Source organism: Bos indicus, chromosome 2 (assembly GCF_029378745.1).
Source record: "Bos indicus isolate NIAB-ARS_2022 breed Sahiwal x Tharparkar chromosome 2, NIAB-ARS_B.indTharparkar_mat_pri_1.0, whole genome shotgun sequence".
NCBI classification, from domain to species: Eukaryota; Metazoa; Chordata; class Mammalia; order Artiodactyla; family Bovidae; genus Bos; species Bos indicus.
The window spans coordinates 118490530-118512401 of NC_091761.1; the positions used below are offsets into that span (position 1 = coordinate 118490530).

General features: G+C 38.9%; 1 protein-coding gene across 1 annotated transcript in view; it reads left to right on the forward strand.

Moving 5' to 3' along the window:
- CAB39 (calcium binding protein 39) overlaps positions 1-21872 on the forward strand; it is a 102356-nt gene that overhangs the window by 1431 nt on the left and 79053 nt on the right. The gene's annotated exons all lie outside the window — the stretch shown is intronic.

The window sequence follows — 21872 nt, forward strand, 5'->3', positions numbered from 1 at the left end:
AGAGGAGCTGTTTGAGTGGCATTCTAAGGAAAACTTAGAGCTCATTTCTCGGTGACTCATGGGCCTAGAAATGGAAGCTGGGGAATATTAAAGGCGTTCCTGTGAAAGAAAGAGAAGGAGGCCCAGTAGAGAGTTGACATTCTGTGCCTTGAATATAACGTACTTTGAGGTAGATTTTGACAGCTTTCTGGATGTTCAGATAAATCCATGTCCAGGCTAGGCCAAAGTACCTTTTGCAAAAAACTTCATTGGATGTCAGACTTTTAAGAAGTAATGGAAAGGTGTGTATAAAATGAAGTGTTTCTGTTGGTGCGGTTCACTAAAATGCATCAGAACTTCTCACACTGTGTATTAGATGCCTGCATTTTGGGACTGCTGAGCTGAACATAACTCACTTCTTTGAGATGGTGTTTGTGTAAGGCAGTATAAATGGATGTTTTAAAAAATCAGATTGTTACTAATAAAAAGTTGGACATAGAAACTTTTTGTAGGAATGTAAACATTTCTTTATTAGTTTTTTAGTTATGAAAATATAGGAGAACTAGAAGTGAAAGTCTTTGGCTTTATTTTGTTCCATTTTTCCAGATAACTAATGAATAAAGCCCCTGTATTTGAAGTCTAAGAAGTCTAAAAATTCTATGGAAGCAGCTTAGAACCAGTGTTGGTTTTGTGAGCACTTATTTGTTGTTTGCTTATATGACAAGTGAATGTCAATTTTTTTTCAGTTAAAAAGACAGACTTGTAAAATGCAGGAAGTATTGTAAAATTTTTAAAAATTATCTTCTGTAATCTTATCGCTTAGGTTTTGTTCTTGTGAACATTTTTGCATGTTTCCTTTTTATTCTTTTTTATATTTTTTCTTTACATAAGGAGATAAACTATATATATATACATATATATAGTTTTTATTAGGCTTTTCCTTTTTGTCATTGAATATCTTCATATAAAAATATTTTTACCCAGATGTAAGGGAAATCTTAAGTATATTATTTTTTTTCTGTCAGGATTGCCTTATTTACCTCAGATAAAATGCAGTAGTCATGCTTAGTAATTATTGCTGAGACAGAACTTTTTGTTAAGCCTTCTTGTTCGAAGACTTTGTTAACTTTTCTGTAAGATTTGGATCCTGTTGCTTATTGAATAAAGAAAGGTTTTATCATTTGGAATGTGTGCTGTCATCAGGTACAGAAGAGATCGCATATTTCTGTTTTTTGAGTGGATGTAATTTTAAAAAGCCACTATAAAAAGAGTACTTTCATAACTGGTATAATATCTCCCATACACTGTGATGCACCTCCCCCACCCACCACATCCACCTCCCCTTACCCCTGAAAAAGTCTTTATACTAAGGCCATCCATGTAGGTTAACTACCTTTTGACCATGACATCACAAAGATTCAGGCTAGACGTATTTCATCTTTCTGTTGGTATATCTTTGTGAAATACAGAATTTGTTGTGAAATAATTTGCTGCTGTACCAAAATGGACTTTTTAAAGTTTCGTGGCAGATCACCGTAGTTCATTAGCAGGTTCTTGTTTAAACCCGTTTTTCCCTTGTGCTTTACAATCTGTAAAGACTGTTTATGTTTCTCATGGCATTTAAAGTGGGATACTGAGTTAGATTGTGTAAGTTTTCATAAGGTTAATATAAAAGAATAGCTGAGAAAGCCCAGTTTAATTATGGGGCTTGGTTTTATAATATGGTTTCACTTGTTTTATGTATGTATGTATTTATTTTTTGGCCACACTCTATGGCATGTGGGATCTTAGTTCCCAGGCCAGGGATTAAACCTGTGTCCCCTGGCAGAGTCTTAATTGCTGGACCTCAGGGAAGTGTGAATGTGGTTTTATTTGAATCTTTATTTGTATGTTGTAAATGTATACCACACGGCATCCTTTATTACTTTTGAATATTTGTTAAAGTATTTTTCTTCGGATAAACTTATTTAGGTTGTGTGTGTGTGTTAGTCACTTAGTCGTCCCTGACTCTTTGTGACCCCATAGACTGCAGCCCACCAGGCTCCTCTGTCCGTGGGATTCTCCAGGCACGAATATTGGAGTGGGTTGCCATTGCCTTTTGCATCTTGAGGTGTTAGATTTCTGCAGTAACTGCCATACTATACCAGAAGCCTTTTTTCCAGGAGAAGTTGATCATTCACAGTTGTACCATCTGCCATAAAAATACAGACACAAACCCAAATCCCCCCACTTTGGCAGGGAAGATTAAAATCCAGTATAGGGTAGGGCTTCATGTCAGATAGTGTCTTCTGGTTACCTTTCCAGTGGTATCTCTTTTAAAAATCAGTTTCCCTCCTTTCCATGGCTCCTTTTACTTAGAAATTTGATTATATGGGTGTTGTCTGGTGTTAGTAGAAATAGGAATCTGATAAGTGGATTAGTACAGATAATGGCAAAATGTTGGTAAAACTTAATGTGATGAAATTGTGGGAAAGATGATCAAATTAGATTGCTCGTGATTTCTTTTGTTATTATGAGGTTATAAAGATCTTGTATTTGTGTGAATGCATATCAAATCAAGTAGCCTAAATATTACATAATTTAGTCATCTGTCTATATTTTTTATTGAAAAGACTGGTTTTGGAGCCATCTTTAATTTAAAAAGGAATTGAGCTGTGTGAATTCTTACTTTGTCTTACCACTCAAGTGACTATCCAACTGGATCCTAATCACTACCTTTATCAGTCCATAGTGTGAGGGGAGAACAAAGTGAGGCAAATGTCTGTACCACCAGTATTTATAGAGTAGATCCGTCTGGAAGTAAACGCTAAATGTTCTTTATGTTTCTCAGGCCTTCCAAAGACTCTGAAAAGCTATTGTAAGACTGGACAGCAGATGATAAGATTGTGGTGGCTTATTGCAGTCAGCATTTTTGGGAGGAGGGGATGTGTGTGCATGCACATGTGTGTATATGTAAGTGTGTGTGTGTTCTTCAATGTACCATTTCTCCTCTGTTGAGCTTCCTGGCCGTACTGTGCTTTTAACTTTTCTCTTGAGATAGGGGTGAGGGGATGGCAGAATTGTGGTTTTTAGCAACTGTGATGTCAGGTTGGCGGAGGAAGGAAGAGTGGCATACGGAGAATTGCAGGAAATCAGTCAGGTGTGAAGTAGCTCCAAAGGAGAGAGGTCAAGCCTGCCCCGGTCATTTATGTTGGGCAGTGGCCGGCACATACCTGTTTTCATAACCCTTCATACATTGTGTCTAATTTGAGATTTCGATGCTCTGAATACAGCGTCTAGATTGTAGGTTTGTATGTGCTTCTTTATGTGTGTATGTGCATTTTCCTGTGTGCAGTCACAAAGGCAGAAAAATCTGGTTAACCAATATTTAGTGGCAGTCTGGTTTTATATGATAATTATTCCTTAGGAGCATTATCCGGCAGATAAATTTTTGATGACCAAGGAAGTATGATAATGTTAAAGCGGCATCTCAGCACTTTGATTATTTTGATAAAATGTTTGTCTGAGAAACAAAATACACATTTTGTAGCTTGATCTTAATTAAGTTGCTGCTTTATTACTTTGTTTAATGATCTTTAGCTTGTTCTTTTACAGGGTACTGTTAACAGGTTAGTCACTGTTCTCTCCTTCCACAGTAGATTATTTATCAGCTGTATTTAGGCACAAGGAAGAAATACCATAAACAGATTCCATTTACATGTCTATAGTTTAAGACCCACTCTGGGATTTATAGGATTCTGAGAGCCAGTGTTACTAGTAGTTAAAAGCACCGATGCAGCCAGACTCCTGCATTGTTGAACCCTCACCCCCTCCTATGGGCTCTGTAACTAGGTGAATTCCTTCACTTCTCTGTAGCTTAGAGTCCTTGGATAGGTATGGACCTGGGGTCCTCACCCTCCAGGTCATGGACCAGTACCTCCTGTCAGATCAGGAGCAGCCTTAGATTAGAAATAAAATACACAATAAATGTAATGTGTTTGAGTCATGTCGAAACCAGCCCCCTGCTTCCCAGTCCCTGGAAAAATTGTCTTCCCCGAAACCCGTCCCTCGTGCCAAAAAGGTTGAGACCGCTGCTCTAGACCATCTGAGAAGACCGTAGGGGGTTAAATGAGTTACTGTGTCTAGAGTGCTTAGAATACGGCCTGGCACACACCAAGTTTTGAGCTAGTATTTGAACCCAGATCCCCTCACTTCAAAATGTGGCACCCGGAAACAAGAGTATGACTGTCTCGTATGAAATAGTGTTGTTTCTCTCCTTAGGGTCTTGGTTTCTCGCTGACTGTTTTTGATTTAGTACTTTAGAATGAAGGTTTGTATGCGAACCCTACTGTGATGGTGCTGACGCTAGACTGTTTCTAGTAGAAGAAATGTGAGAGCTTTAGGAACCCTGTAGTCGGAATGGTTCTTTCCACACCATGGCTGGAGCAGCAGGTGGCTGACTTTGAGCTGTAACTGGCAGAGCTTTCTCAAAGTAGAGTCACTTGCTCAGGGTTGTGCTGCAGGGCTGATGTAGAACCTGATTCTCTGCTCTTTATCCAGTTTGCTTGAAAGTTAGTTTTATACTTTATGTAGCAGTGTCTTCTTAGAGCATTTGTTGTTGTTGTTGGGTCGCTAACTCGTGTCTGACTCTGTTGCAACCCTGTTGTGGACTGTAGCCTGCCAGGCTCCTCTGTCCATGAGACTCACTATGACTCTCTCATATGAAATAGTTTCATTTCCCTCCATAGGGTCTTAGTTTCTTGCTGACTTTTTTGATTCAATAACTTTAGAATGAAAGTTTGTAAATAGACCCTAATAGGGGCATTAATAGGTTTCTAGGCAGCAACCACATATGGTAACACAGAATGAGATGTTGTATTCTAAATGCTTTAGTTATATAAAGTCATAATTTGATGAGTGGTTTATAGGTTTATTTGGCCGGTAAGTAATGTTTATTTTCCATGTTAGTCTTATAGAGAAGATGGGAGACCTTGTGTTATAGTGGGCAAAGCAGAAACCTGGGCCGATTGAAAGGTTTCTGGGCTGGGTCCTGATTTGTTCACTAATCGTGTTACTCTGGGTGAGTCTTTCCACCTCTCTAGGCTTCAGTCATCCCATTATTATACTCAGGGGACCAGACTGAAAAGCCCTTTCAGTCTCTTGCTCTTATTTTCAGTGATCCTGTGTGTAAGCTTTCTGTAGGCTTTTTTCCCCCTCTCCTGGGCACCTCTCCTTTGCCTGTGGTCTTGAAGTCAAGTTTCTTGACATGAGCTTTGAGGCCATGCTCTAACTTTTTTTCTGCTGGTTGTGTTCTGATGCTTCGTATTATTTCACAATAATTCTGCTTCAGGTAAATCAAAATCTATTTTTTCCCCAAATTTTCTTTTTTTTGTACTTACAAATAAATGGTTGGGAACTAAGCTTATTAGCAAGTTAATGATAAACAAATCTTCAAGCCTCAACTAGTTTCATTTCTCAGCTTTTAAGCACTATATGTTGTAAAGTTCTGTGAGCTGTTGTTTTGGGGAAAGGGAAAATATTAACTGAAGGCAGTGTGAGTGGAAAAGAAAGGGCCAATAGTATAGAAACCAGTTGGAAGATGTGAAGAACATGCCTAAGATATTAATAGTGTTCTTTGGTTGTATTGGTACTAGTCCTCCACCTGTGAAAGGGTGGTAGGCTGGCTTAGATAGGATTGTTTCCAGCCCAGAGTTCTGTCACTGATAAGAGAGCAGTGTTCACCACCCCTGAGCACTTACAGCTTCTCAGACATCTATGATGCATGCGTTTGTTCCGCAGGCAGTTTTTATCGCCCGTTACGCTGGTCCTGTTCTGTATGCCAGTCTCAGAGTTTCCAGGTAAATAGCTCTTCCCCTCTTTGATGGCATGTTAAGAGCTAGTTTATGACTTTGGATTCTCCAACAGGGAGACAGAAACTCAGGTCACAGAATGATCCTTGCAGATCATTTGTGTGCATGCTTGCCAAGTCGCTTCAGTTGTATTGGACTCTTTGCAACCCTATGGACCGTAGCCCACCAGGCTCCTTTGTCCATGGGATTCTCCAGGCAAGAATATTGGAGTGGGTTGCCGTGCCCTCCTCCAGAGGATCTTCCCAACCCAGGGACCAAACCCCTGTCTCTTCCGTCCCCTGCACTAGCAGGCAGATTCTTTACCACTAGTGCCACCTGGGCAGCCCTACAGACGGTTTAGCTGTTTCTTTGCAGTATGGTTTATTCTCTATTCTGCCTGTGTGTGTGTGAGACACACATTTCTCCTGAGTATGTAGATTTTTGTATCAATAGATTTCCTATGTAAATTTTGTACAATAGATGGGAATATAGTTGAGTTGCTGGTTTTCATTTAAGCTTTTTGCATATCTATTTTCCCCTCTTCCCCCATATCCTGTTTTCAGAGTATGATACATTGTTTCTGTAAGTATTAAATGATTCAGTTATATAGTATTCTGATAAAACTACTCAGCAGAGATGAAATACTTAACCAAAACACAGGTTTCTGTGTATTTTATTTCTCTCTGCCATCTTTATACTTATTTGAATGAGGTTTCTTGCTGTAAAGCTGAAGCTTATTAGGATCTCCTTTGTCCTGATAAGTTCACATAAAGCAGTATTTCCTAAATTGTGTTTTGCAGAACACTAGTCTTAGAAGCTGAGAAGGCAATGGCAGCCCACTCCAGTACTCTTGCCTAGAAAATCCCATGGACGGAGGAGTCTGGTGGGCTGCAGTCCATGGGGTCGCACAGAGTCGGACGCAACTGAAACGACTTAGCAGCAGCAGCAGCAGTCTTAGAAAAGATTAATAGTTGGTGGGAGAGGTTCCAGAGAAATTTTTAAGTTTAGGAAAGCACTGGATTAAAAACAGTTAATCAGTTTTTATTTTTTGTTGATAGTTGTGTTACTGTGTTTCTGCAGAGCTTTTCAAAGTTTTAGTAATGTGCATTATGACTGTCCAGGAGGGACTGCAGTGTGCAGTATTTCACCATTTGTCAAGTGCATTTGGTCACAAGAACATCTCCTTTCCCCAGGAAATGACCACAGACACTTTGAAGGAGGGGTCTATTAGAGCATGATTTGGAAAACTCTCTTATTTTCATACTTACTAGTAAGGAATTCAGAGCATTTGCTTTTTAATTTGAATGATTACTTACAACAAGTTGGAATTTAACTAAGATTGGAGTAATTTATTTTCAGTTTTGTTTGGAAGAATGAACACCTTAGATGAGTGACTTTTCAAGCTTTTTTTTTTTTTTTTCTTTTTTTTTTTAACTTCAGCCTGTAGTGAGAAATTACATTTTTGATCAATGACCTAGCACATATATAAACACACTGTCAAAACTGAAAAAGAAGTTTCATGAAATAATACTTAGGCCTTCCTATGTACAATGGGTGCGTTCTGATACTTTTTATTCTGTTCTGTTTTTAAATGTATGTTATTAGGTCCTAAAATAATTTGACATTCAATTTGAGAAACACTGTGAGATTACATGAATTTATAAACTCTTAAGATGTTAGGGTGAGAAGATACTGTCAAGATTGTTTTGTGAGTGGGAAAACTAGAGCTTAGCCTGCAAGAGGAAGGGCTCTGGCCTTAGAATTCCTGGATTTAGATTCTGGTTGTTTTCTTGGGCAGGGTGTTCAGTGCCCATTCTGCCTCAGCTCTCTCATCAGTAAAATAGCGAGAGTAGAACCTATGCATGGAGTAGTCCTGAGGATTCGGTAAGAAATGCTTTGCATAACGTCTGATAGATTCTAAGTGCCCCAAACCTTGTAGCTTTTATGATAACTGAAGTTCTAAAACTCTTTCCGCTGCACTGTATATACTTTCGAAAATATTTTAGGACTTTGGAAGTGTTAAAGTGGCCTTCAAGTGAACCTGAACTCTTTTTTGATGTGTAACTGGATATATCGTTTGTTCTGATGTTAGCCCTTTGGAATACTAAGCTTTAAAATAGCCATAAAGTGAAAGTTGCTTAGTTGTACCCCAACTCTTGGCAACCCGGTGCACTGTAGCCCGCCAGGCTCCTCTATCCGTGGGATTCTCCAGGCAAGAATACTGGAGTTGGTAGCCATTCCCTTCTCTAGGGATCTTCCTGACCCAAGGATTGAACCAGGATCTCCTGCATTGCAGGTGGATTCTTTACCATCTGAGCCACCAGGGAGGCTGTTAGGACCCACTTAAAGTTGATTTGCCTCATAATTGCTTCATGCCATATTCTTGTATTTTTTAAACTATTTGTAACAGTATCTTAAGTTTAGAATAATCTTTCTTTGTAACATGTAATTAAATACAAATAAGTGCATACCTGTATCAGTGATTACTTTAGTATTCTTACAGTTGTAGTTCACTGAAAGAAGGACAAGGTAAAGTTTGCTGTTTCCTGTTATATCTCTTTTTCTGCAGTTTTTAAAATCCCCCTCTTAATATTTTATAATACTATTGGGGGTTTAATTTTTGTGTCCTAACCTAAGAAAAGGAATATTTAGAGGGTGTTAACAATGGCAGAGGCCAAATCAGTTTGTAGACGACTCTCCATCGTCCTGAACTTAGCTGGCTACTGCAGACATTTTTGTCACTCACTGAGGCATTTTCATTGTCTGTCCCTGATTATATCTTTTCTTTTTGTTTCTTTACTTGTCCATTTGTCCTCAGTTCGACCTGAAATTGCTGAAATGAGAGGTTCTAATGAACATCATTGAGGCAGACCAATTCAGTATTAAGAGGCATTCTGTGCTTGCGTAAGCAAAAGGAGTGAGGTAAAAAGAATAAATACACTAATATGGCTCATGTGTGTTACCTGCTGGTATAAAGTTTAAGACCTCTTTATGTATCTGCCTCATTTAAACCTATAATCTATTTTCATCCCCTGTTTTCAGTTGAGAAAGAGAAGCTGAGTGATCGGCCTGAAGCCATCCACCTAGAAAGGGGCCCTAGGTGTGAAGCCCTGGCTGCAGAGGGCGCGCTCATGGCCCGCCATGCTCTGCTGCTTTCACCACAAGGTGTTGGAGTGCCGACTCGTCCCGGAACATAGGGAACTTCTGTGACAGAAACAGATAACATCAAGGTTTTCAGTCAGCACATGTGATCTCCCAGGATGCTGAGAGGACTTTTACATTGCCGGGTAGCTGTTGGTGGTTTTTGAGGAGCTGTGAAGAGAGGGAGCTGTGTAGGAAGAGGAGGGAAGCTCACGTACTGTTCTTCCAAAAAAGGAAAAGGTGGAATCCACCACTCATAGGCACTAAACTCGGTGTTGATTGCTGGACAGATTCCAGAAAGCGGTGCAGCCTTAGCAAAGTGCTGATTTCCAGCGGGTACTGTCCATTTATTAACTGTTTCTTTTCCTCCTAGGATTCTGTTAAGTTCTTGGATAATAAGCATGTAGCCAGAGTACAGATATGCAATTGTTCATAGTTTAATTCATATTTGAGATTGACTGAAAAAATGTTAAATCATACAATTTAAATTGAAATATCTTTTAGGACTTAGAAATCATTTTGATGTCTTTACAAGATCATCTTATTTAGGTTCACTGTATTATAATATAGCTTTATAATATTTGCTTTTCCTAAGCTGCATCTGGCAAGTCAGTCTCAGAAACAGTAGCCTTGTGCCTTGCCTTCTCAAGTAGGCGAGAAGGAACTAGAACTTGTCCCATCTTCCTGTATGTGCACACAACAAAGTAAATATTGATACTGCCTAGTTTCATGTTGTGCAAATCATTCATCCCTGTTCCCTGAGATTGGCTGTAACCATTTGTTTACTCAAGAGTTAGTTGTCTTGCTCCTGAAGACAGTCTAGTGAGTGATGGAAGTAGGTTGATGGGAAGAGGACTGGACACTAGGAGAGTGTACTCTACCCTCACAAGAGCTAGAAACCTACTGAGAGGGGGCCAAGGTGACAAATGTTAGCTCTTTTCTATTCTGTGAAAGCTCCCACACTTTTAAAATGAAATATAGTGAGGAGTGAGTGTCCTTATCCTAGGATATCATAGGTGTTGGGAAGGGCACAACTATCTTTTGCAGATGCTTCTTAAGAAGAGGAAGGAATAAGGAAGAGGAACAAGACATTGCAGTGCATCCAGAAGGAAGTGACCAGAGAGAGAGTCAGTGGCTCCAAATTTGTATGTCATGTGCAACTTTGAAAGAGCTGATGGTGAAAGCGGAACTGGTTGCTCTTGGGGATTGTTTTGAGCTGGAGCACTTGAATAGTGTGTTAATTATGAAGTATAGTAAATGTATGTTAAAGGCCATGGCCTCCCAACCAAAAAAGGAAGGGGAGCTTCAGACCTCTATAATATGGAAGTGATAAGTTCTTTTAAAAGTCTTGAAATACTTATCAATAATCTATCTTGATTATTCTAGATCTAGAAAAATACCAGAAGATGTAAAATTCATCTTTAAAAGTCAGCACGAACTCTTAAAAACATATTAAAATAGAAGAACGACAACCTGATAAGACATCACAAAAGAAGAAAACTGTTTCAATTTCACTTATCAAAATAGCCATGAAAATTCTCAATAAAACACCAGCAAATTTAATTAAGTAGGAAATTCTCTTAATTAAAGAAGACAAAGGACATGTAATGCTTGGTATTTCCTGTATGCCTTTATATTCTAATATATTATCTCAGTTCATAGTCCTCAAAACTACCAATGGCATTTTTCACAAAACTAGAAAAAAATTTCACAATTCATATGGAAACACAAAAGACCCTGAATAGCCAAAGCAGCCTTGAGAAAGAAGAATGGAGCTGGAGGAATCAACCTTCCTGACTTCAAATTATACTACAAAGCTACAGTCATCAAGACAGTATGGTAATGGGACAAAAACAGAAATATAGACCAATGAAACAAGATAGAAAGCCCAGAAATAAACCCATGCACCTATGGATACCTTATTTTTGACAAAGGAGGCAAGTATACAGTGGGGCAAAACAGCCTCTTCAATAAATGGTGCTGGGAAAACTGGACAGCTACAAGTAAGAGAATGAAATTAAAACACTTCCTAGCACCATACACAATGATAAACTTAATGGATTAAAGACCTAAATGTAAGACCAGAAACTGTAAAACTCTTAGAGGAAAACATAAAACGCTGAATGACATAAATCAAAGCAAGATCCTCTATGACCCACCTCCTAGAGTAATGGAAATAAAAACAAAAGTAAACAAGTGGGACCTGATTAAACTTAAAAGCTTTTGCACAGCGAAGGAAGCTGTAAGCAAGGTGAAAAGACAACCCTCAGAATGGGAGAAAATAATAGCAAATGAAAAACTGATACAGGATTAATTTCCAAAATATACAGGCAGCTCATACAATTCAATACCAGAAAAACAACCCAATCAAAAAGTGGGGAAAAGACCTAAACAGACATTTCTCCAAAGAAGACATACAGATGGCTAACAAACACATGAAAAGGTGTTCAACATCACTCATTATTAGAGAAATGCAAATCAAAACTACAATGAGATAACACCTCATACCAGTCAGAATGGCCATCCTCAAAAAGTCTACAAACAGTAAATGCTGGAGAGGGTGTGGAGAAAAGGGAATGCTCTCGCACTGTTGGTGGGAATGTAAATTGATACAGCTACTGTGGAAGACAGTATGGAGAGTCCTTAAAAAACTAGGAATAAAACTACCATATGACCCAGCAATTCCACTCCTAGGCATATACCCTGAATATGCCTGGCATATGGCTGAATATGCCTAAAACTGAAAAAGACACATGTATCCCATTGTTCTTTGCATCACTGTTTACAATAGCTAGAATGTGGAAGCAACCTAGATGTCCATCGACAGATGAATGGATAAAGAAGTTGTGGTACATATACACGACGGAATATTACTCGGCCATAAAAAGGAACACATTTGAGTCAGTTCTAATGAGGTGGTTGAACCTAGAGCCTATTATACAAAGTAAAGTAAGTCAAAAAGAGAAAGATAAATATCATAGTCTAAGACATATATACAGAATCTAGAAAAATGGTACTGAAGAATTTATTTACAGGGCAGCAGTGGAGAAACAGAACAGACTATGGACATGGAGAGAGGGGAGGAGAGGGTGAGATATATGGAAAGAGTAACATGGAAACTACAAAAAAAAAAGACAAAGGACATGTAATTTTGGTACTTACTGTATGCCTTTGTTCTAATATATTATCTCAGTTCACAGTCCTCAAAACAACTCAAAAAGGAGGTTGTTGTTATTACCCTCATTTTACGAGTGACAGAATTTAGGCCAAGAAGTTGAATAATCTGCTCCTGGATAAATTGCCAATAAGTCACAGAGCCTAGTTTTTGAACCCTTGCAGTCTGGTAGGGCTCAGACTGGGCGGAGGAGCCTGGTAGGCTGCAGTCCATGGGGTCGCTAAGAGTTGGACATCACTGAGCAACTTCACTTTCACTTTTCACTTCGATGCATTGGAGAAGGCAATGGCAACCCACTCCAGTGTTCTCGCCTGGAGAATCCCAGGGACGGGGGAGCCTGGTGGGCTGCCGTCTGTGGGGTCGCACAGAGTCAGACATGACTGAAGCAACTTAGCAGTAGCAGTCTGGTACCAGCATACATTGAACATGCTGTATCATATTAATATAGCCAAGATAACAATGTTAGTTCAACAGTTCTTGTTGATTATGAACTCTTTAAAAGCTGGTAGAAGATAAAAGAATATCTTAAACCAACAGCAAACAACCTACTAATTGGTAAACACTAGTAGAATTCCCCTTGAAATCAGAAAATGAAACAAGCCTGCCCTACACCTTTAGCATTATCCTGGGCAATGCAAGATACATCAAATAAAAGGTACAACTGTTTGAAAAAAATGGTGCAGCTATATTTGTAGATGTTGCAGTCTTAAACCTAGGAAAACCAACAGAATCAATTGAAAGACTAAAAGTAAGAGTTCAATAAGGTAGCTGTATACCACATAAAAACACTTAAAAGTTGGTAGCATTTTTCTTGCTAGCAATATCCAGTTCTAAAAATACTGGGAGAACAATCTCATTATAGCAACCAAAAATCAAATTCATAAGTTGAGGGGATTGCTGAGAAATGTTTGGAATCTCTGAAGAAAACTAGTATAAATTTCATTGAGTGAAAAAAAGACTTAAAGATGGAGAGTTACCATGTTTTTGAATGTGAATACTGAATGTTATGAAGAAATAAAATCTCCCAAATTAAATTAGTGTATCTTGGCCAGAGAGTATAGCCAGATTTTTAAGAAGTCACCTTAGGGAGTTTAGTGAAAGATAAAAATAAATGTACCTGCTACATAAGTGAAATCATACATCACTGGGAAGGAAGAAGGATTATTTAGCAAAAGAGTTTTAGATAATTGGTTATTGTTCTTTGGGAGAATCAATTTTGATAACTAAGCTACCCCTTTATGAAAATAAACCTGATGGGAGAATGAATTAAAAAACATAACTTAGGAAGGACATTTATATGAGTATTTATCAGACCTTTGAATAAGAAGCAGGCTTATTTCCATTGCTATCAAGTGATTGAAAGGGGGGAAAAAACTAAGGTTAAATATGTGAAAAAACATTACATGATGACAGAAGGTTAATCTTTACTTCAGTATAGTAAAGGCTCATGCAGACTGATAACTGCCATTTATTAGTAAGCTGTCCCTATGTTTTAAATGCAATCCTGGGTGTTTTATTCATGTTAAAAATTTAATAGTCATCGTAGCATTTGTAAATAATCAAGACTCAGAAGGTAAATGTTTTGTCCAAGAGTTCTTGTGTATACTTCTACTAAGTGGTGGAACTTGGATCTGAACGTGGGTCTGATAAGAGCGTATGCTATCAACTCTTAAAAGGGTTGTTTTCCAAACAGGTTGCTAGCCCTTGCTCTCAGTGGAGAGTGCTTTACCCTTGCTTGATCAGGGTAAATGTTGCCTGGTCATAGGGGAGGCAGTTTAGTAGGGATAACCAAATATCTTGGTTTGCCAGGAAAAGTCCAGGTTTATGACTGTTGTCCTCACATAATTATTCATTGCATCCCCATTTATTCCCCGCAGCTTCCTGGTTTAGATGGTAAATTATGTCATCTAACATTCAGCACCTGCAAAACTAGCTGTTCTTTGACCACTACGATCCTGTTTTTGATGCTTAAGGAGCAAGGTTGTCTCTCGAATCCCAAGGTGTCTCCTCCTAAAGTAGCTTGATTTTTGAGGCATCAATTGTGGAGTCATGGCAGCTATCTGATCCTTCTTTGGAACTGAAAGGGTTTTCTGTACATTGAAACAAAAAGACTTTTTTGTCTGGGAACTGTGATGTTCTAACTCTAAAATGTTCTGCTTTTCTTCAGGTCAGACACTTGAAAGGAGAGGTTCTAAATGCAAACATCTTATTTTTGCCCACATTCGCTCTTTCACTCCTTGTCCACTCACATATGCAGCTTCTCAGGAACTATTGAAGAAAGAAGTTATGGAGTTCCAGTTTTTAAATGGTTGTTGTTTGATGCCATGCAGCTCTGAAAGAGACTTAAATTTTTGTCTGAGTTACAGTTGATTTACAGTGTTGTGTTAGTTTCTGATGTACAGTAGAGTGATTCCTTTTTCAGATTCTTTTCCCATATAGGTTATTACAGAATGTTGAGTAGTTTCTTGTGCTAAACAGTGGGTCTGTTTTGATTATGTTTTATATATAGAAGTGTGTATATATTAATCCCAACTCCTAATACATCCCCCCTCCAACTTTCCTCTTCAGCAACCGTAAGTTTGTTTTCTGTGTCTGTGAGTCTGTTTCTGTTTCGTAAGTAAGTTCGTTTGTGTCATATTTTAGATTCCACATGGAAGTGACTTCATTATGTTTGTCTTTCTCTTTCTGACTAACCTCACTTCGTGTAATAATATCTGTAAAGCCTCATAGATAATAGGGGCTTGAAAAATATGTGGAATAAACTTGGAAGTATTTTTTAATTTATCCTTACTGAATGGCTGGGACTGAACAGGAGTTGCATGCTGGAGTCAGGGCTCTTTGAGAGATGGAGGAGCTGTGACAATAATCTCTCACTTTAGAGAGGAGGCCTGGGCTGTGGGTTAGTCACAGAAATTATTTGACTCTAAAGAAAAGTAATTAGTTCAGTTCAGTTACTCAGTCGTGTCCGACTCTTTGGGACCCCATGGACTGCAGCATGCCAGGCCTCCCTCTCCATCACCAACTCCCGGAACTTGCTCAGATTCACGTCCATCGAGTTGGTGATGCCATCCAACCATCTCCTCCTCTGTCATCTCCTTATCCTGCCTTCAATCTTTCCCGGCATTGGGGTCTTTTCCAATGAGTCAGTTCTTTGTGTCAGATGGCCAAACTCTTGGAGTTTCAGCTTCACCGTTAGTCCTTCCAGTGAATACTCAGGACTGATATTCAGAAAATCAGTGAAGATGATGGAAGCACTTTATTTCGTTGTACACTGTGCATGTTGATTGCTTTGATACACTTTCCCTGTTTGACTTAATCTAGTCATCTCTTCCCCAGATGGGATGTTCCCTCAGCAGTGTTACCTGTTTCTACCTGAGCAAGAAAACTGCCGCACTAGATCTTGCGGTTTTTAACAAATTTATCATGGTGGTAAGGTTAAAAGCCACACCCTTATGTTAAAACTAGCTAGTTATTTTTTTTCTTGTTCCTTGCCTTCCGTTTTAGGGAAATGAAAAAAAAAAAAGTATGTGTCCTTCTCTTTTCTCCTTTCTGTCCCATTCTCTTCCTCATTCCAAAGAATTAGATAAGCAAAGGAAAAATAAAGAAAGACAAAATGATTCTTGGGGCAACCTTAGGACACAAATAAATGTACGTGTTTTATACTAGCTTGTTGGGGACCACACATTTGGCTTTGAGTTTAGAAGCCAGAACACAGAAGAAAAGATCAGTTGCAAGGCTGTGTTCATGAGATAAAAGATAAACCAGCCACTTAGGAGAGGCATAATTTTTCCAGGAATTGAGACCCTGTGGATGCTTTATTAATGCAGGCGCTGGGTCCTTGGTACACTTCTCTCTGTTCTCTACAGTGTCTATAAAAGTATCCTGTTGAAGTTTAAGGCATCTTAGTACAAGGCATAGGAATAGTGTTAGACTGGAGTGCAGTTTAATTAAACCACCACTTTTCTGATGCTCTTTAGCTATGGAAATAACCCTCTACAGTCATTCATGCCATTGAACTTTTGATGAAAATCAAGTGCCATAGAGTCCAAGGTTATAGTTTTCTGCTTTAACATGAGCTGAGGGGACCAGCAGCACTAATCATCTGCCTTGGTACATTGAAGACCTTCACCAGGACTTGATTTCGAATCTACTTTAAGTTGACTTGGAAGCCAGGTGATTGTTTTCCTCAGAAAATAGCTCTGTGTCCACCATACAGATATGTTTAATGAACAATATTTTATGTCATGAATTAGTAGTTTTTTTTAAATATGTCAAATTTCTGACACAGAAGCCCAACATAAAAAAAACACAAAAAACGATAAGAGTGAGGTGACTCTCACCTGCTCTAGACCTTAGGGCAGGGTTTAAAAGCCACTGTCAGATTTATGGTGAATGGCGTTTTAGTTTGGAAAAACTTCAAAGCCTGGATCGCCAGACTCCTACTTTTATGGAACAAACTCACCCGGTGTGCCACCTACCCCTAGAATACCTGTAAAAAGCCTGATTTTAACATTAACTCATTCACTTCCCGTTTAAACCACTATGATTCTGATAGGTCGACAATATGGTTAGCAATAACCCAGACATTTGGGAAAACAAAAACCACGAAGGTAGATTTTTGAGGCCTAGTAATCATATTAACTTTAGTTGGTAGCATTGTTCTGCTGAGAATCCCATGTTCAAAATTGTTGTAGAGGGAAGTAAGTTTTTAATGTAAGTAAGTACATGTATCCATTGTAGCTTTTCCTGAATGTTTGAGGTCTCTACCTAAAACTCAACTTTCATACTCCCTTGGATATAAAATGTCTCTGTTGTACATTTTCAGTACAGCTTTCAGATTAAAAAGCAAATCTTCCATTGTGACTGTATTATGAGTGTCAACACTCACCTGAAAAGAACTGCTCCATAAAGTGTGGAATGTTCCTTGAGCAATAAAAGGGACCATGTGGTTATTCTGTAAACAGCACTTAAGTTTACAGTGAGTTCTGTAAACATACTGCTTTCTGCCTTCCTTTTCATTCGACACTTTTTTACCCCCCTAAAACTTGATGAAATTACAAAAAGTAATTTTTGTTTCCTTATTGTAGCTCAGATTGTTTCATAAAGCTCTCTGATCAATTGTAATACATTTTCTTTTATACAAATTTATTGTGTCTACAAAATGCAGCTCAAGAAGCATCTTCTCTGTTGAGATGTGAGACCTTCAGCACACAACGCCCTGTCTGTTCTCTGAGCTTGCCTCTCATCTCCTCTGTTACTTGGGTTTTGCCATGCAGGGTCTGGTGGCATGAATTAGTCTTCCATAGATTGCACACTTCCTGTGTGCGCGTTGTCTCCCTCGCTGTATTCTAAGTCCTGAAAGAACTCCTAGTGAGTGTATACCACCAGATGTGGTATGACCACATCTTTTGGTCCATGAGTTTTAGCTATAGGATTGGGAACCTTTTCCCTCCAAAAACACAAAAATTTTATATATGATCATGCCAGTCAGTTGAGAGATGAATTCAGTCACTTCCTCAGAAATAAAATGTTTTCAGCCTCATTATTTCATCTAGAGTTTTTCTTTCAATCTGAGATCAAACCTCCATATACCAGTTAGTGTGCTGATTTGGAAGGGTAAAAGAATTCTCAGAGAAATCACCGTTGGGTAATATGTTCTAAATGATCCTCTAAAGGGCCGTGCAGTTCTGTGACTCTAAATATTTCTGCTGGAAAAAGTCTTATTTACACTGAATACCACCATACGGTGGCCTTTGAGCCGTTTAAAAAGGAAACAAACTGAATCTCCAACTATGGTGCTTCGGCTCAGGCTGGTTTTGTGGCGTGTTTGTGCTTTTTTGGGCATTTAGCCAGAGCAGAAATAGCGGTGCTGGACCTTGAAGGAGAGTGATTTTCCAGGTTTAGATCTGATCTTCTAGAAATAGTTTTTAAGGTTATAAATTTTTAAAAGGATTTTTTTCCCAAAATTTAGTCCTTCACTGGAATAACTAAAAGGGGGAAAAATCATTTCAACACTCTCAGGTGTAACATTTTAGAACCACAGTATTTGCTTACTTTTTCTATCTAAATTCTTGACCCAAAAAAATAATTTTCTAAAAGGGTTCTATTTTTCATATTTGAATCTTGTTTCAAATTTTCCTCACTTATTTATTTGAAATACACATTCTTTTTAAGGAATTACCATCTTTTAAAAAGAACAGGATTGGCTGTTTGCTTTTCTTATTTACCAAGCATGGGCCAGACTGTGATGTTTGATCATGATCGTATGGACGATGCTTCCACAACCTTGTGGCAAAGTGAGTAGTAAATTTAACCAGAGGAAAAATGGATTTATAATTTTACCCTTGAAGATTGATGGCTTCATATTTTTAAATGTGGACACTGATTAACCTTTCATATTACTAAGTTCAGTGCTGGTTTGTCAAGAAATAGTTGAAGTTCGTGTTTTCTGAAACTAATTCTTAAACTGATAACGTAACTTAATTCCTTAGAATCTCTGTGAATGAATCAGTGTTGTTTTACTGTTCAGTTGCTAAGTTGTGCCCCACTCTTTGAGACCCCATGATGAATTCAGCATTGTGAATACAATAGCTTCCATTAATAAGTGAACTACTCAGGTTGATTATAAATCTCTTTTACAAACTGCAGGTCCCATTCTATCAGTTGGTTATGAAATCAACTTAGTGGGCTATGACTAGCATTTTTCAAAGAGAAGGAAGGAAGCAGGAGGCTAGGAGAGAATAAAATAGGGTGGAGAAGCTCACTGTAGTGTACATAGTGAGGGAAATGCTCTTCAGTGATACTGTGTGTGTATGTGACATGAAGTGAAGTGAAAGTTGCTCAGTTGTGTCCAACTCTTTATGACCCCATGGACTATAGAGTCCATGGAATTCTCCAGGACAGAATACTGGAGTGGGTAGCCTTTCCCTTCTCCAGGGGATCTTCCCAACCCAGGGATCGAACCCAGGTCTCCCACATTGCAGGCGGATTCTTTATCAGCTGAGCCACAAGGGAAGCCCAAGAATACTGGAGTAGGTAGCCCATCCCTTCTCCACCCAGGAGAAATCTTCCCGACCCAGAAATCGAACCAGAGTCTCCTGCATTGCAGGTGGATTCTTTACCAACTGAGCTATCAAGGAAGCCCCATGTATGTGATGATTATTTTTTGTGTATGAGCACATGTTGTTGTTGTGTAGTCACTAAGTTGTGTCCAGCTCTTTGTGACCACACGGACTACAGCATGCCAGGCTCGCCTGTCCTTCACTGTCTCCTGGAGTTTGCTCAGATTCATGTCCTTTGAGTTTTGGTGTTGCTGTCAAACCATTTCATCCTCTGCCATCTCCTTCTCCTTTTGCCTTCAGTCTTTCCCATCATCACAGTCTTTTCCAGTGAGTCGGCTCTCTGTATCAGATGGCCAGAGTATTGGAGCTTCAGTATCAGATGGCCAAAGTATTGGAGCTTCAGCTTCAGCATCAGTCCTTCCAGTGAATATTCAGGGTTGATTTCCTTTAGGATTGACTGGTTGGATCTCCTTGCTGTCCGATGGACTCTTGCGTCTTCTCCAGCACCACATTTCAAAAGCATCATTTCTTTGGTGCTCAGCCTTCTGCTATGGGCTTCCCTGGTGGCTCAGACAGTAAAGAATCTGCCTGCAGTGCAGAACACCTGGGTTCAGTCCCTGGGTCGGAAAGATCCCTTGGCAGAGGAAATGACAACCCACTCTAGTATTCTTGCTGGAGAATTCCATGGACAGAGGAGCCTGGAGGGCCACAGTCATGGTGTTGCAAAGAGTTGGACACGACTGAGCGACTAACACTTTGACTTTCATTCTTTTTTATGGTCTAATGCTCACGTCCATACATGACTACTGGAAAAACCATGGCTTTGACTAGATGGACGTTTGTCAGCAGAGTGATGTCTCTGGTTTTTAATATACTGTCTAGGTTTGTCATAGCTTTCCTTCCAAGGAGCAAGCATCTTTTAATTTCACGGCTGTGGTCACCATCCACAGTGATTTTGGAGCCCAGGAATATAAAACCTGTCACTGCTTTCATTTTTTTCCTCTTCTGTTTGCTGTTAAGTGATGGGCCTGGATGCCATGATCTTAGTATCTTGGTATCAGAGAAATTTGTAAGCTATCACTACTAGGGGTAATGCAGTTAGGTGGTTCCTTGTGGTTGTTTAAATGACTGTACATACAATACAGACTGATGGCCAGCTTTAATTGGGAAGTTCCAGTATTGGTACTTTTAACAGGGAATAAAGGAAGAACTTTGCTGGTCAGGTTTGTAGTTGACGGGAATCTGGTACGGAAAGCTAGTACTGCTCTGGATAACAAACTCAGGAAAAATTTTGAAATGTCAGAAGTATATTGAATCTAAATCAGAAGCAATTTGATAGGAATAATTATTCAGCCCAGCAGGAATGTCCCAAAAGGCAGTAGTAAACAATAGAGGAAGATGTGGTTCACTACAGAACAGACAGGTCAGTTAAGTCACTCGGTAGAGAACTGCCATGTAACGTATCAAAACTATGAATGGAGTTTAAGACTGTATTATGAAATCTGTGGATAGATGGTCTTGCCTGGTTAGATCATATGTGGAGTATAGGGTCTGGCTTGAAATACCACACTTTTCTTTAAAAAGGATGAGACAAGCTGGACTCCTGGAGAATTAACTGAGGGGAATCTTCTGACTGAGTCAACTCTCCCAAGTTTTATCTTCTTTATAACAAAAGCACAACTGGATACTATTGACAGGAATTTGGTTACCAACAATGCTAAAGATAATGCAGACTGAATGTGAATATTATGGCCTTTTTTTTTTTGATTGGGTTAAGTGGCTTTATTAGAGAGAGCCAAGATTAGAGGATTTAAGAGTTGGCATTGGGGTCTTTCTTCTTACCAAAGGTGGGTTTGACATTGATTAAGCGCCAGTTGTATAGCATACACCTCTTGGCCCAGTCTTTTTTTTTTCTCTTGTTTGGCCACTTTGGAAGTCTGACCTCTTACTTTCCCAGCATGGGCCAGGGAATAGTTCACAGGCTAGCATGGTGATGATAATTTATATATTGTTAATAATATGTCTGATTAGACTTTTCAAAGTACTTTGAGTTCTTCTTTCTACATGACATCTGAAAATATTCTCAAGTCACGGAACTATACTTTTAAAAATATATCATATTTAAATGTTTATTTAACATCATCCTTATTTAACATGGGCTTCCCAGGTGGCTCTGTGGTAAAGAAACTGCCTGCCAAGCAGGAGACCTGGGTTGGGAAGATCCCCTGGAGAAGGGACTGACTAGCCACTCCAGTATTTTGGCCTGGAGAATTCCATGGACTGTATAGTCCATGGGGTCGCAAAGAGTCGGACACAACTGAGCAACTTTCACTTCTTTATTTTACATATATTTTAGTATAATAACCATTTATAAAGAACACTTTCTGCACACACACACACACCCCATAATGTAATTGGGTGGCTACTGGAGAAAGGTCATGAATTCATGGTATAGTGGATTTCTTGATTAATTTTCCCCCTCAATTCAGCAGTGCTAGTGTGAAAGTTGCCTCACTGTCAGACTGATTAAAATAGTGAGGTTTGTTAGGTTAGATTCTACTAGAACTAATTTCAAAGAAGAATGTGCTGTTTAATTGTAAATAATGTCTGCATCATATTCAATATGCAGTTACAAGCCTGATAGGATATCCAGAATTTGTGAAGAAAAAGATTATAGATAAAGCTATA